This window comes from Megascapheus bottae, chromosome 4 (genome assembly GCF_031878675.1).
Source record: "Megascapheus bottae isolate mThoBot1 chromosome 4, mThoBot2.hap1, whole genome shotgun sequence".
Lineage (NCBI taxonomy): Eukaryota > Metazoa > Chordata > Mammalia > Rodentia > Geomyidae > Megascapheus > Megascapheus bottae.
Genome location: NC_143512.1, coordinates 81,022,068 through 81,034,945, shown reverse-complemented (window position 1 = coordinate 81,034,945; position 12,878 = coordinate 81,022,068). Strand labels below are relative to the sequence as shown.

The 12,878-nt window shown below is 48.0% G+C and overlaps 1 protein-coding gene and 1 non-coding gene across 3 annotated transcripts in view; one reads left to right on the top strand and one right to left on the bottom strand.

Moving 5' to 3' along the window:
• Sema5a (semaphorin 5A) overlaps window positions 1-7,422 on the bottom strand; it is a 377,405-nt gene extending 369,983 nt beyond the window's left edge. For both annotated transcript variants that reach the window (XM_090332136.1, XM_090332139.1), the window contains exon 1: window positions 7,094-7,422. The gene's annotated coding sequence lies outside the window, so the exon portion shown is untranslated. The remainder of the gene's footprint in view (window positions 1-7,093) is intronic.
• Window positions 7,423-9,696: 2,274 nt separating this feature from the next.
• Window positions 9,697-9,766, top strand: LOC150064685 (small nucleolar RNA SNORD123). The gene has a single exon (XR_016535296.1). It is a non-coding gene; the product is annotated as a small nucleolar RNA SNORD123 (small nucleolar RNA).
• The last annotated feature ends 3,112 nt before the right edge of the window (window positions 9,767-12,878 follow it).

Here is a 12,878-nt window from a genome sequence, read left to right as displayed (position 1 = left end):
GAGAAAACCTGCAATCTGTATAAATATGTACTAAGAATACAATTTGTTCCCCTGGAGTTTTTGTGGGTGGGTAGGAAGCCCCTGGAAACAAGTAAACAGCATCCCTAAATTTAATATTTAAATATGTGAATACAAGTCAAGCATGATCATCAATTTGTTTCCTAAGCATTCATGTCCCCTACAAATCTGTCTGGCATTAAGATATGAGGACACAGTCCCCATGTCTCCAGCTTTCAGCTGCATTTGTATTTCTTGACTGCTAATCAATCAATACAGACAGGTTTTTTTAAAAGGTTTTTGTCCATATTAGGAATATAAAGAAAGCACAGTACACAGGGTTAGCTACAACGGCTCACTGAAGTCAGAATCTTGTAAGGAGGCTATTCCATTGTAGAGTATAGTGCATAACTATTAGTTAAAGACTATAGTACATGTGTATTGTTATATGGTATTACCCACTGGCTCACTGGTTCCATGGGACCTGCCAGACACTGTCATAGGCATCCATGGGAGTCACTGCTGTGAGCCACACACTCTTCTGTCCCCTAAGCTCACACGCTGTATGAGTGAGACACTTCCAGAAGTACATTCAGTTGGAGTGGTACACGATGCAATGCAAAGGACATACACAGGCTAAGGGCAAAAGAAAAGGAGGAAGGAGCCGGGCAAGGTGGCTCACACCTGTCATCCTAGCTACTCAGGAGGCTGAGATCTGAGGATGGCTGTTCAAAGCCACCCTTGGCACTAAAGTCTGTGAGACTCTCATCTCCAATTAACCACTAGAAAACTGGAAGTGGTACTGTGGTTCAAGGGGTAGGGCGGTAGCCTTGAGCTGAAGAACTCAGGGACAGTGCCCAGGCCCAGAGTTCAAGGACCATAACCAACCAAAAAAAAAAAATCTGAAAGAAAGAAAAAAAAAAAGAAAAGGAGGAAGGAAATAGGTTTCAGATTGGGCTATCTGGACATACGTTTCTGAAGTCTAAAGATTACAGGCGCCAGATATAGAAGTGTGCCTGCAAGCAGCAGGAGTAAATAACAATCCAAGCGTAAGAGTTTGAAGCTAGCATTGGGAGGGACAGAGGCTGCAATCCTGTGATCACAGACCAGGATCACACTCCCTGTTACCCAACTTCATGTGCACCTCAGGAAAGCAATTTCATCCCCATTGCAGGATATGTCTCCAAGTATTATTTACCATAGCTAAGATATGGAATCAACCCAGATGCCCCTCAGTGGATAAATGTATCAAGAAAATGTGGTATATTTACACAAAAGAATTGTAGGCTTCTATCATAAAGAATGCCATCATCCTATTCATAAGGAAATGGAAAGACTTGGAAAAAAGTATATTAAGTGAAGTAAGCCAGACCCAAAGAAACACAGGTTCATTTGTAATAACTACAACATGTCTAAGATTTTCTTAGGAAAGGACCACAATAGTTCAATAGCTACGTGCATATGACCATATACAATGATGTCCATTGAAATGAACTCCAAGAAAAGCAAACAAGATTTTGTTATTGTACTATTTGCAGTTATTATTTCGTTTATACTTATATGTCAGCCAGCCCAAACAATGACTTAATTATACTCTCTGCTGGACAAAAGAAGTTAACATCCAGGACAATTACTTTTGCCTTGATGCCTCTAGTTACAAACAACATTCTTCGATTTTTAATCAGTGAGGTTTTTCAGCAAATCTAAAACTATACAAACAGGTTCAGTTTCTAAAATCATCTGGTTCCAACATCCCTAACCATAAATGCCCCCCTAGTGTCTGACACACATTCTGCATCCTTGGTGATGAGAATAGCTTTGGAAGCCCTCCTCAGAGATGTGACACAGATAAGGGTTTTGTTGTTTGTTTGTGCAAATCTATTTGCAATCCACCTGTGTGAAGAACACATCTCTGATTCAGAACAACTTTCAGTGGCACGCTAGCCAATTTGAGATTTTTCAAACATATCACTGGAAGCTGCTTAGCAGAACCCATATTTTCTTTGACTCTGGCATATATCATATATCACTGCCAAATGCTAAGAGAATGTACATTGCTTGAAAAAGACTCTACAGCCTGTGAACAAACCTGTCCTTGCGAAATCTGATTGTCACCTGTTTATCACTTATTTATCTTACATATCAGCCAATACAGTATTATTTCTCCATTACATTTGGCTTCTGATAGTATCACCTGCCTGGGTATGTATCACACATATCTGTAATTGAATTACCTATTGCAGTAATGAGATTCGCTCTCAAATGTACATAAAAATGCAACATAAAACAAAAATTGTTCTACTGTATGCTTCTCCTCATTTGGCATGAATTCAAGGTCAGTCAGTTCCACAGAAACACAGTGGGAAATGTGAATACAAGACAGGGAGATAAAAGATTAGAGTGTCTGGGCCCAAAAATAAAAAGAATCCATCTCCTTAAATTTTTTTTGCTATTTAAAATAATTTTACTCCCAGATAATCAGCAAGCCAGTTCAGGCACACATGGCAGAAGAGTAAAAATGAAGTCATTTTTACTTTTTCCACTTGAAGCAGTACATGTATCATAATACAGATATTTTTGCTGGTTTTTCCTTTCTTCCTCTCCCTCTCCTCTCCTCTCCCTTCCTGGGAGTTAAACTTTGGGCTTAGGCATTGTCCCTGAGCAACTTGTGCTCTAACCACAGTGCCATTTCTGGTTTTGTTTTGTTTTTTCTGTAATTAGCTGTTGAGGAGTCTCATGGTCTTTCCTACCTAGGCTGACTTCCAACTGTGATCCTCAGATTTCAGCCTCCTGAGTAGCTAGGATTATAAGTATGAGCCACCAGCACTGGATGGCAATGCATTTTTGTTCTTCTGTTTGGGGGCTTTGGGAGTTGGGGGTGGGGGGTGTTTTGATCTTGTTTTTGACAGTCCTGAGGCTTGAACTTAGAGCTTGGGCACTGTCCCTGAGCTTTTTGCTCAAAGCTAGCATTCTACCCCTTGAGCCACAGCACCACGTTTGGATTTTTCTGTTTATGTGGTACTAAGAAAAAGAACCCAGCGTCTCATGCATGGTAGGCAAGCACTCTACCACTAAGCCACATTAGCAGGATATTTTTAAGTGGAAAAAATGGGAAGAAAAAAAAAAAACAGTGTCAAGAATGACAGAGTCATCTTTGTTCTTGTCAAACAACGGACAGAAAGAAAAAAGGAAAAGAAAGAAGAGTACAACAATTCCTCTGAGAAGTGTTCTGCTTATAAGAACCAACTGTCGCATGAATCCTGTTTTTAAGTACTTTGCCCCAGGTGAAATACTACAAAATGCCCTCCTGAAATGAAGAGCCCTAGCTCCTGAGTGAGAGGAACTTTTGGAAAACAAAGATTAATCATGTCAGCAGCAATATATTACAATAAGTTATTTGTTATCCTACATCTTTTTTTTAAATTTTCATTTGCTTTGCTCTTAAGCTTAAATGCTAAATAACACAAATGTGTACTCTAGATGACATTAGTAATTTTGTTTATAAACCACCAGAAATTGATTTTGTATATCTACATGACCAATACATGGAAATTTTGTCAAAGAAATAAGTGCCTTTCCCAAGGGCGGCAAAGGCCACATCTTCATTCTGCTTCCCAATAAGCTAGTGTGGACCTGTCACCTGGGCCTACAGAACAGAACCACCCAAATAGAGTGATGAGAAAGAGAGAAGGCCCCTAGCTTTCATACAACATTATGGCGAGTTATAAAGACCAATGGGTTTCTACTAGACATGTGCATCTCAAGCTAAAATTCAAGTGTTGAATGGATATGTGAATGATTTCAACACTTGACCATACTACTCAAAACACAATCCACCACTTAAAAAAAAACAGTTAACTTACTCTCTGTAAACGAACAAGTATACAGAGAGGGCAGAGATATATAAGCCTCCCTAATACATTTCTTTTTCCTTTTTTGTAACTTATTAAACCCAGGAATTTATATTTTAAACATCACTGAACACTAAATGTAAAAATCTTACAACCTTGGAGGTACATCTTAATTTGTGAAACTACAGCAACAATTTCAGGAGCATTTTCAAATATACTTTTAGAATGTACTTTTAATATCAGCAATGACAGAGGATCTGATAGAAGAATGCTTTTGGGGGTGTGGGGGGAAGCCTGGGATTTGGCCTACTAGCAGAATGCTTGCCTAGCATGCAGGAAGGCAGGAAGATGTAGGTATCACATACATAGAAAAAGCTAGCCCAAGGACAGTGCTCAGGCCCTGAGTTCAAGCTCCGGAACGAGAGGAAAAAAAAAAAACACAACACTTTTTTCTCTAATAATTGTACATCTAGTACTACAAAGATGGGTTGCTCATGCAATGTTCAATAAATGTTATTTTTAAAGCCTGAAAAATGAATTATTTTACTGGGATTTACTCTAAGCTAATTAACTGATACTATCTTGTACACTGCATGTCCTTGGGATTTCAGATCTTAGTGAAATCTAGACTTCACTACCATTTGTTTGCCCAACGGAATGCCTTTATATCTTTGGCCATGCATTTAGCCAAGTTCTGTTATCCCCACATCCATTTTTCTGTGTGTGTATCAGAGGAAATGCCACAATTCCAATGGCTTTAAGACCAAAAAGAAAGGATATTTGGGATCCTTAAAAATAATTGCCAATTTAATTAAAACTTTGTAACTGTTCAGGAAGGCGGCTCTCTCTGACAGGAAGAGGGCGGCACTTATTCTCAAGGGGTTGGCATCTATTTTGAGCCACAAGCACACAGCACAGAAAAAGAGCTTGCTGGGTTCAACATTTGTCCCCCAGCAGGAGGCTGGAATGATGCTGGTGAAAAATTTCTCACAACAAATTTATGGCTGGGGTTCAGGTGGCCTGCAAAGCCCTTTAGAGCTTACAGAACTTTAGTAGGAACCCACGCATTCATTTGAATCTCATCTCCAACAAGTTGTAACAACCTCCCTACCTTTGCCCTGTTTCTCTCCAGACACAGTGGAGAAATCGCTTGAAAGGAACCCGAGTAGTGAAGAACACAGGTTTATTTTTTCAATACTATGAAGATCTCAAAAAAACTTCCTTTGGACGGAGACAGGCTTTCCCAACCAGGAGACCAAAGTCTGCACTCTGCAGGGATCTTGCAGCTGTTTGCCATTAAAACAACTAAATAAGTTAGTGTAGTTCTTAAAAGGCACAAAATGATTAGCACCATCCATCTTCTCCCTGTTAAGAAAAGTATGTGTTGGCTAAAAGTGTCATAAAAGTAGGTACCAGTTAATCAACCCCATGGTTCCATGAAGAATAAAAAATAGTGTGACTGCCAGCACCAAGGATGAGCCCCTATCTCAAAAGCTTTTACAAAGAAAAACTCAAGGAAACAGCAATCTGTGCTCCAAGTGAACCAAACAATTCCATTTAGGTCTGCTTTTTCACGGAAAACAAACACAGAGAACAAATCTGAGGGGGAGGAAAAGATCCATCTGGCTTTCTTGAGGTAAACAGTCACAGGATAAGAGAAGTTACTCCAGAGGTAAACATATTTATACATAAAACAGTTTATGTATATTTGTATAACTTAAGCTACTCTCTGCTTCCAGATGAAGTTGGGAACTGGTGGCTCCATGCATGATGAATTTGAGTGATGGTATCACTTAGCAATTATTTCAACAATTCTAATTGAGGTTGAAAAATCTTTGCTATTAAAGTCTGGTTTGATCTGTGTGTGTGTGTGTGTGTGTGTGCGCGCCTAATTATGAAAGACTAACTAATTAATAACACATCTGCTATTTGCAAACTGTCATCCTGACAGAGCTCTTCTGGGGAAGCCAGGACCCACAATTATTTTCCTTGAAAGTAAGCTGCGAACAACTGTTTGTAACTCCTCGTGTCTTAACGTCGTTGTTTACAGTAAATACTCTTATTTTCACTCCATTCCATTGGATGGGAAAACACAGCAGTCCCCGAGGAGAATGACAGATGCTTAGACTGGAACGCATTGGTCTCTGGCAAAGAACTTTCTAGTTAGAACGAGTCCATTTTCCTCTCCCTTTTCTGGAACCATTGACAGTTCCTCTGCCTTCCGCCCTGCTAGGAAATCATGCCAGATCGATGTCCCTGGCTCTATGTGAGCTCCGGGACCGGGACCGGGACGGGATCACTCCACCTCGGTGGAGGACGGGACGGGAGCCGCCACGCACCCCGCGCCCGGTCCCCGCGCCTCGCCCCGCGCCCCGCGTCCGGTCCCCACGCCTCGCCACGCGCCCTGTCCCCGCGCCCGGTCCCCGCGCCTCGCCACGCGCCCGGTCCCCGCGCCCGGTCCCCGCGCCTGGCCCCGCGCCCCGCGCCCGGTCCCCACGCCTCGCCACGCGCTCTGTCCCCGCGCCCGGTCCCTGCGCCTGGTCCCCGCGCCGGGTCCCAGCGCCCGGTCCCCTCGCCTCGCCACGCGCCCTGTCCCCGCGCCCGGTCCCCGCGCCTCGCCACGCGCCGCTCCCAACGCTCGCTCTCAGCGCCCCCTGCCGGGATCCCCGCGACGCCGCAGACGCAGCAAAGTTAAACCCCAACTCCCGGCAACTGCATCCTGAGGTACAAAGCCACCAAAGGATAAAGGGGTGAACGCGGTTCCCGCCAAAGCCCGAGGAACCGGGATGGAAGCACGGCGGGCGCAGCCCTGGGGACCCCGGGGGGCGGCCGGGGGCGGGGGTCCGGGCTCCGGCACAGATCCTCCGCACAGCTCGGAACAGCTACCCCCGGGACCGAGAAGCAACTCCACACGACCCAGGCCAGGAACCCGAGGCGGGGGTGCGTGCAGCCCACCGGGCCGCCGGACAGGCTGGCGAAGGGAGCCCGCGCGTCCCCTCCTCCTCGGGGGGGAGCTGGAGCGGCACGGCCCGGGGCCCACGGCCTCCCGCTTCGCGCGCGCACCGCACCGGAACAGCGGCGAGAAGACCGGCCGGAGTTGGCGGGGTGGGAGGCACCGGGCCCCCGGGCCCCGCTCCAGACAGAGGAGCCCGGCCGCAAGGTCTCCGCGGCGACCCGGCGGAGGCTTCGGGCCGGGGTCGAGCGTCGCCCGCGCCCCAGGTCGCCCGAGACACTCGGTTCCTCACCTCGCAGCCCCGATCCCGGCCGGGCGAGGACGCAAACTTCAGCCCGCGCTGGCTCCAGGGGGTCCCGACCCGCAGGCAGCCGCCTGCTGCCTCCGCCCAGGTCCCGCGCCGATCGCCTCGCGGGACCGGGAGGGGAGCGAGCTCAGCCGGTGCGCGGCGCGCAGCCCGTGCGGGGAACCCTGCGCCCGGACCCCGCGGCGCCGGCGAGGGAAATCGAGGCAGCAGCAGCCCGCGGTCCCGGAGCCGCCCTCGCCTCACCGCGCGCCCGGCGGGAAACGAGCGTGGCCCACGGCGCTCCGAGTCCCCAGGTTCGCGCCCGGCGGGGCTGCGGAGAGGCGAAGGACTGGAGCGCGGCGACCAGCTCCGTGCGAGAACGCAGCGTCCCGCGCTAGGACGCCCCGGCCCAGGGCGGGTGGAAGCTGGGGCCCCCGTGCGGCCCGGGCCGTGGTGGGCCGGGGGCCACGCAGCCCACCCGTGGTGGGAGGACAGCGCACGAGCGCGGGTGAAGGGAGAGCAGCCGCCGGCGCCGCCTTCCCGGCGAGGAGAGCAACACAGGCAGCGCGGGCCCGCTGCGCGCGGAGAGCGAGCGCGGCCGCCCCGCCCCGGCCCGGCCCGGCCCCGCCCCGAGCCGCTCAGTCACGCCCATTCCCTCCGAAACCACGCCCCCTTCCCAGAGGCCACGCCCCGGCGCCCCTCCAGGGCGGGGTGACTCCCCCCACTCCTGACCCCGCCCCCCCAGGATAAGACCTCCCCAGCCTAGCGCCGGGGGCGCCCCCTGCACCCCAAAAGTTCCCCGCCTGCCTCCCAAGTGCAACTCCGGCCTGATGGTGACTTTGGGGGGACTTGACCCCCCCTCGCTTTCAGACGCCTCCGCGGCACCCCGCCCCCTGGGGCGTCCCCCTCTTTCCCCCCCCTCCCGTCCAGCCACTCAGATAAGAGGGGGTGGGGGAGGCCTCGGCTGGGGACGTGGCGCGTCGGGCCCGCGGGCCGGGACTCCAAGGTGCGTGCGCGTCGCTGGCCGGGTCCGGTGAGTGGACGGGGCGCCCGGGGTCCGGGACGGCGATCCCCGCGCACTCTCGGGGCGCAGACGAGGGGACGTGGGGTGAGGCGGGGGGGGGGGGGGAGGGCATTGGGGCCGGAAAAGGAGCCACTCCTCCAGGCCGGGAGGGCGAAGTCCGCGTCTCCGAGGAGGGCGCAGGTAGACTTTGGGGTTCTCTAGGCCTCGCCGAGGGAAGTCGCGGATCAAAAGTTTACCGAGGCGCCCGCAGCTGGATACTGGGTGGCGCTGCGAGCGGGTCCGGCTGGAAGGTAGACGAGGGCAGGGGGGGGGGCTCGGGTTTCCAGCCCCGAGCGGCCACGGCGCCCTTGCCTGGGTGGGGTGGAGATGGGGGCGCGCCTCCTCCGTCTCCCCCTGCGCCTACCCGGGTGACCGTGAGGGGCCTGGCCTTGGGGAAGCGCGCAGGACCCCCGGAGGAGGGAGTGGGCCTAGGAGGCTTCCAGGATCTCCCCCACCGACAGACCCCATCCGGGCATCCTTTCATCAGTGTTTTGTTTTGTTTTTTTTTTAATAAAAGAATTAAGGGAATTTATTCCAGAAGCCACCCATGGACGCTCACTCCACACCCCCCCCCCAGGCACAGCGTCTGCAGCTGGGGACAGCTGGGAGCCCTTCAAGGGTTCCCAAGCCACCCTGGGGTTTCCTGAAAGACATCCTGAGGAAGTGTCTCTCGGATTTCCTGATTGCCTATAAGACCTCCAAAGGAACTATCCCCCCACCCCCCAGAAGCCTTCCTTCCTTAGTGGTGAGGCAGGCCTCCAGCCCAGCGCCTGGCTTCTAGGACCTTCTGCGCTTGGGAGGAGGTGAAGGCTGGCCCCATTCCCAACATGCCGCCTGCCTCTCTTGCCTACGTGGCACCAAAGCCTAAGAGCCAGTCAGGAGGAGGCCGAGGCCGGCCAGTGACTGAAAGCTTTCTCACACTTGAGCCCTGTGGCCCTCAGATTAGAACCTGCATGCATTTAGCTAATCCTTTCCCCAGCTTCTGAGTATCTCCATGGATTGCAGTTAACACTTGAAAACATTTTAATAGTAATTTTAATCTCAACATTATAGAACTAAACTGGAAAAGAAAAATCTTAATGCTATAATCCAGGAGCACTGACAGCCTAGGAATTTTGTGTGTATCTGCTGGGGGAAAGCTCAGTTTTGCTGTTTTCTATCCTGAACTAAGGATATGTTACAATGAATTGCTAATAGGCGAGGGAAAAGCCAAAATCACTATTAAAACTGCATCCTTCATTTAATGATTTTGCCTTAGACCTGGGGAAAGTTAGTTTTCCAGAGCTAGTCTCCTCATCCAGAACTTAATCTGCCCTTGCAGAGTGTGCAGTGGTAAATCCTAAGAGAGAAGGAAGGTAATACATGTAAAAATTCCCAGGGTACAGTATCTAGGGAAACAGTCCCATGTGTTATCTCTTTCTAATAAAATTGTTTGTTTTCGTTTAGAAAAAAAAAGTCTTGCTCGTTGAGGAACTACCTACCTTAAGCTGCTGACAATCCTTTTGAAACAGAATTGTACAGGAACGACCAAAGTGGCCAGACACTTGGTGGAAATGATGAATTTTGGGGCACTGATTCATGTGACTTGAAAAATGCCATCCATTTCCTGATTCACCTCCGTTCCTGTGCAGAAATGTGAAGCATAACTTATATCTGTGAACTACTTAACCAGTGCTGTCATGTCTTTATGTCTCTCCCTAGCGCTCTATTTCCAGCCAGAGGGCTCAGAGGCATCCAGGAAGAGTGGAGACGAAGGAGCTGAAGAGAGCGGCACCTGGCCAGTGAAGATGCTTCTGTGGACCCCAGACAGCCTTGACACCCGTGGTCTTTCAGATGAAAGAAGATCTGGCTGCCTGCATCTCACACCTGTAATCCTAGCTGCTCCGGAGGCTGAGATCTAAGGGCTGTAGTCTGTGTTAACTACTAAAACGTGGATGTGAAGCTAGTACCCATGGACTAGGTCATCGAGCACCCATAGGTTGGACCACATTACACCTAGTGTTCATTTGGCCCCCGTGTAAGAAATGCAAAAGCTGCTAGATTGTCAGATTGACCCCATCACTGGTTTTCAACAAATGTAAACACTGGCACAAAGTTGTTTCATTCTCCGTCAAGACTGCATAGGAAATTGTGTTGTTGTTATGATAATGGTGATGTACAGATGTTTTGCCGTTTTCATAAGTCAGGTAATAAGTACTTTCTCTTTAGACAATGCCGCCGCTTCCTTCAGGCCTAGTTTTTCCCTTTTATCCTCACCTGTAAGTTTGCACAGGAATGTTTTGTATTACTTGGGAAATCTAGGATGGCCCTACCTCCACTTCTGTAGTAGCTGGGATCACAGGCCATGAAGACCAGATTTAGTTATTCTCTAAAGAGGCATAAATATAGAAAGTCTATAAGAGAATGAGCATAAATACGTGTGATAGAAAACTCCGTTTCCTAACCCTTCAATTTGAAAGTCTGGTGATTCCATTCTACCAGTTGTGCACTGGAAAACCCAGTTCTTGCCCCTTCCCTCCAACACCCGCCTCCCAGTTTTCAGGGCCCATCAGAGGAATATGCGGATGCTGAATGTCGAAAGTAGGCTGTCACAGAGTGACCTACCTTCACCCAGGTGAGTTCTTATCTGTGCTGTCTCTCGAATCCATTCTTCAGGCTGGCCACATCCACAGGATCATCTTAGTTAAGCCCATGGACCACCAGAGTAAATTGCTCAAGGATATCACAGCCAGGGTGTGCGTTCAACAAGACATGCTTACTCACTGTAACTGTGGGGAGCGCAGTACTTGGGAGTTACTGTTTTCTCGTAGGCTCCATGTTTTCCCTCATTTGTAATTAGTCCACATCTAAGATTCTCCTAGAAGATCACAGTAGCTCAGAAGCTATGTACAGATGGTCATACAGGATGAGGCTAAGCAAAATGAAATCTAGGATGTGGAAACAATAGGTTTATCTTTGTGATTGTTCTTAATGTACTATGTGAAGCTATTTCTTTTCTCTTTTTTCCCCTTATGGTGTATCTCATGTTGTTACTGTATTTGTCTTTGGTACCTGGTGTATTGTTTTGTTTTTTGTTTTGTTTTGTTTTGCCAGTCCTGGTCTTGGGCTCACGGCCTGAGCACTGTCCTTGGGTTTTCTCAAGGTTGGAGCTCTACTACTTGAGCCACAGCACCACTTCTGGCTTTGTATGTATGTGGTACCAAGGAATTGAACCCAGGTCTTCATGCATGCTAGGCAAGCACTCTACCACTAGGCCAAACTCCCGGCCCGGTACCTGTATGTTTGTTTGAAAAGGGAAGAGGGGAAAAAAACAAGGTAATTGGAGGGGGTGGGGGAATAAAAAGTGGGAGTAAAACATAGGAAAGGATATCAGTGTACCCATTACCTGACTAATGTAACTGTAACGCCCTCTATACATCACCCAACAATAAAATACAATAAAAATGTTTTCTTAAAATAATTTGATGATCCCTCAAATGTTGCATAGGACTTTAATTTTGTTCTTTTGGTGGTATTGAGGTTTGAACTCGGGGCCTTGGGCTTAGTAAGCAATCTTACCAGTTGAGCTATGCCCCCAGCCCTTTTTGCTTTTGTTAGTTTTCAAATAGAATCTTGCTTTTTGCCAAGGTTGTCCTGACCGATCTTCCTATTTCTTGCTCCCACATAGCTAGGATGTCAGGCATGCACCTCTGCAGCCAGCTTTGTGTTGGTTTCAGAAACTTTTCCAGGCTAGCCTCAATTATGATCCTCCAAATTTCTGCCTCTCATGTAACTAGAATGTTTAGCACGAGCTACCACCCTACCCTGCAGGGCATCATGTTTTACTTCAGTTTTACATCCAGAAGTGCCGAGTATTCTAAAAGTATGGAAGTATTTTATCTTTCTTGTTAGACTTCTCAATATCATTCCTAGCAACATTATTTCCGAAAGACAAAATTTGTGTCCTCAAAACAAATTTTATAGAAGTTTGGTATTGTGAGAAGAAAAATATGCTAGATTTAAAAGACTTTTAGCATGTCTTCAGAAAATGCAGATAGCTTGTGGCATGAAAATGACACACTTATATGACACAAAGACCCGATTTATACGTTGAGTGTCTATAAGCAAAGGATGGCTGTAATCATAAAAGAACAATGCTTATTAATCACTATCCCTCTGTCTTGGGAGGTGGGGGAACACTGTAGGAATTATGTTTTCAAAACTAACACTGCATCTGCCTAGAATCAGAATCTCTAATGAAACTGTCTGAACTTACTTTATCACTTAAAGAAATTTACCCATAATGACCTTGAAAGAAAAAGAATACTTTTGAATCAAAGCAATAGGTAAAATGTTGTCATCTGAGGCAAAGCATCAGTAAAAATGGGTGGTCAAGATCCTGTGGCTCCTCTGTAAATCTCATGGTAGCCTCTGGGCAGCTTCTTTCAAAACACCAACGCCTCCTCCTGCAGGTCTTTTATGATTATTCCCAAATAACATCACCCACAGCCACACACATCTTCCCTGATAACACAGAAATGATTGCGCTGAAATCGCAAACTACCTGGCTTTAAAACATACAAACCAAACCTTTCTGAAGAAGCTATGGAATGTAATTATGACGAATGAGGTTTAAGTTGGGTGGGATTCCATGACAGGTTGTAACTAATGAGGTATGATGTGTTTTGTCCCCCTTTTCCTGCATCTAGATTCTGCGGGGAGCTCTCTCTGTGTCTCTGTCTGTCTTAC